The sequence below is a fragment of the Haliotis asinina genome, chromosome 15, assembly GCF_037392515.1.
Source record: "Haliotis asinina isolate JCU_RB_2024 chromosome 15, JCU_Hal_asi_v2, whole genome shotgun sequence".
Lineage (NCBI taxonomy): Eukaryota > Metazoa > Mollusca > Gastropoda > Lepetellida > Haliotidae > Haliotis > Haliotis asinina.
Genome location: NC_090294.1, coordinates 16,659,251 through 16,663,319, shown reverse-complemented (window position 1 = coordinate 16,663,319; position 4,069 = coordinate 16,659,251).

Sequence of the window (4,069 nt, the reverse complement as noted above, 5' to 3'; positions counted from 1 at the left end):
AGACGTTCACTCATCACGCCGAGAACCCGGGTTCGATTCCCCACATGGGCACTGTGTGAAGTCCAATTCTGGTGTCCCCCGCCGTGATATTGCTGGAATATTGCTAAAACTGGCGCGTGAAGCTAAACTCCCTCACTCACTCCGTGCACAAGCTTCCGTTATATAGCTGTACAATTTCAGACTTTGGTGCAATGTTCTCTCGCTCTGACTGACACTTTCTGTCAATATGATCTTCAAGACTTTTATTTTAGGCAGACAATTCAACAGCCAGTATATCTATTCGTAGTATCAACACTGACGATGGCCGTCAGTGTATGAATAAGGCACCTTTCCTGTTTCCTATTTCCACACTTAAGTATAGTGTGTCGTGTGTCCATTGGCTGCTACAAGGCACATGAAGGCAAAAAGGTGGACAACTGCTCCATTTGGAGGGAGTATAGGAGAGTGAATTTGTGACAGAATGTTGTTTTGTGCCAATGCAAACACCATTCCACCTATTCCGTGGTAACATAGGGCACTGGTGTTTCGTTTGTTTATTTTCTGTTGCTGCAAAATGTTGACACGCCTGTGAAGGTTCTAATAACTATAACAGTTGCAAAAATGTGCATATTCTTACCTAAAATTATTCAGATATTTCTCACCAAAGTCAATGTTATATTTCATACATTTTGTTAAAGTATTCACGTTGTAGCAGGCTTGTTATCGGTAACTTGCGTAACTGACAGCTGTCTATGCTACTGGCATCGCCCCATGCCGCTAAAAGCCTGATGGAGTATACACTCCAGTGTTTGTACTGACCGCTCCGACCACAACTTAATGGTCAAATATTCACGCCTGTACATGCTGTCAAATTACACAGATGTAGATGTGGAGGCTTAACCACGTACATTACTGGTTATTACTCAACTTTTCCGACAACACACGGCCAAAGCAATTAGAATCTCGAAAGCTATCTGCCAAAATTGAGTAATATCTCGATGCCATAACTTTTCAAAAGATAGACAAAGCGTCGTCTCCATTTTAGGGAAACTGGTTATACCGTACAAGCAGAGGGTTCAGCTATATAAGCACCAGGGTCTGAAACATACATCAGTCTGACCCTGGAACCCTTCTGTTTGTATCAAGGTAAGCCATAGTTACTTTATACTTTGCTCTTTTCATATTTTTGCTTAAAATGCGCCTTACTTGAATAATGAACCTAGTTCTGCACTTTACCAAAGTCATGTTCTAATCTTGTACCTTGGCCGCGTGGTTATGATTAATGTAATTTGGTATCATTACTACGGTAGTTCTGTATGCCGTCACTTTGTAGGTCTGTATGCCGACACTTTGTAAGATCTGTATGCCGTCACTTTGTAAGACTATCATAGTTATAACTTAAACACACAATTCGGTTGTATGACAGATATGGTTTACAAGTTAGGCTTCTATTATTTTTTTTTTTTTTTTTTTAGAGATGAAGACAGCAGCAGCCATGTTTATTACTGTTTGGTCGAAGGATGGTCAAAATGGTAAATACAGTGGTAAACATGTGACAGAACGCACATCAGGACTGAATGGCCAATGATCCCGATGTGGAGACCCGCTCTGTCACTTACACACATTCAGAAGTCCGACGGCGATTCTTCATCGTCGACGTAGTCGTAGGTGGGGCGACGGCCTTGGCCGACACCCCGACTAGACGCACAATCCGTCCACTTCTGTCGATGATCTAGTCTCCATGGTTGGTCTTGCCGGTTGGTCTGTCGACTGACCATATCGGTCAGGTTTTTATACACAGGGCCATTACGCCACATTGTGCAAGGTCACTGGCCCATGCACATGTACATACGTAAGATTCGCCGACGTAGGGAGGTGTTAATTGACATGTATTGATAGCGTTTGAGAATTAAGGGTCCTGCCATCAAACAGAAAGATGGTAGATTAGGCAGATGGTCCCTCATGCTCCAAGAATACAATTATGAAATCATACACAGGCCAGGCAAATCCAATGCCAATGCTGATGCTTTGTCACGTACCAGATACCCTGAACCACTCACAGCTCCTGTCACAGATGACATTCCATCACCTCCTATTCCACCAAGTCAAACACATGTACAAGCAATCTCAGCTGAACCAAAACAACCAACAGCAAATGCTGCTACCACTAGTTCATATCAGATTATAGACACAAACAGCCCCACAACATCTAATAGAACATTCACTCCCAGTTCCTGTTCTACCTCTCATCCCCTCTCTGATGTTGGTCTTGATCAAGGTACTCCCTCACCCATCCAAGTGGATTTTGTCTATGCAAATGAACCCAATCCCCCCAAAACAGGTGTTATGGCTCTTACAGCATTAGACCTTGATGACAAGCAATTTGATGACCAACAGTATAAGTCTCCTGATCTCAAACCCATCATTGATTACCTTGCCAAAGATGAAATCCCAGTAGGTTACAGTGACACACAAGTCAAAGGTCTTGTAGGTCGTGCCCAACAGTATGCTCTTCTTGATGGCATACTCTACCATTTCCATCAAGCTAAATATAGGGGTACCAAGAACAATCGTCCACAGAGAATCACACAGGTTGTCATTCCCTTAGCACTTAGGAAGCAACTTCTTGAGGCTTACCATGATTCCAAAGTAGGTGGATGTCATTTTGGTAGGGACGCCACTCATCAGGCTCTCATTGGTAAATATCACTGGCCAGGAATGTATCAAGATATTGACAATTACATCAGGTCATGTGAAGTATGCCAAAAGACCAAAATGCATACCCATGCCAAACCAGCCCCTATGGTTCCCATGCCTGTAGACGACACTTTCAGCCGGGTTCACATTGACATACTTGGGCCCTTGCCTGAGACCAAAGATGGCTATAAATACGTTTTGCTGGTAGTTGATGCCCTTTCTAGATGGCCTGAAGGCTTTCCTATCAAAACGCAAGATGCCACTGAGGTAGCTAAGGTCCTTGTCAATCAGGTCATTACCAGATTTGGTGCTCCGAGGTCACTCCTTTCTGATAGAGGCCGTCAATTCACTTCAAAGCTTGTGAATGCACTATGTGAACTGATGGAAATAAAACATTATACTACCTCTAGCTATCATCCTCAGACAAACGGTATGTGCGAGCGCAGAAACCGTACAATTGCACAAGCACTACGGGCTTATTCGGATGAGAAACAGTCAAATTGGGCAGATCTCATTCCCTTTGTCATGATGTCAATGCGAACCACACCATGTCAGGCTAACGGTTTCACTCCTTACCACCTTCTGTTTGGAAAGGAAATGCACCTCCCTATTGACACAGCCCTCCTTCCCAAACCTACCCTTGGCAAAACTGCAGAAGGTCACCTGAAGGCACTCCTTGAGAACCTGAAATTGGCAAAGGCTATTGCCAAGGAAAATACAGAAATATCTCAGGACATCAACAAGACACGATGTGATGTCAAAGCTCAGAGTCCTTCATATAAGGTGGATGATCTTGTTTTGGTGGATAACCGACAGGTTCACAAAGGCCAATCTCCCAAACTGTCAGTGAAATATACTGGTCCATTCAAAATCATTGGATTAGGTCCCAATTACACTTACAAACTGAGACATATAGACACAAGCAAACTACACAAATCTCTCATCCATGCAAACAGACTGAAGCCGTACACCACCCGTACAGACCCAAACAACAGACTTCCAGATCCCAATCCTGCTCCCAATACTAATTCACATCCTAATCCAATACCAACACCAACACCAACACCAACACCAACACCAACACCAACACCAACACCAACACCAACACCAACACCAGCACCAACACCTACACCTACTCCAACTCCAACTCCAACTCCACACCACAACCGTGATACTGCTCTAACCCCTGACCCTAATCAAACTGCCCCAACCCCCGCAACCAACACAGGCGATGGCACTGACACTCAAACAGATACTCAGATGGTACCACCTCAGCCACTTCCCGGCAGTATACCATCTACGTCTCAGTCAGAAAATGATCCGAATCCTATCACTGACGATGGAGACACATACCCCATTGATAAGATTCTCCAATGCAGACGACAGAAAGGCA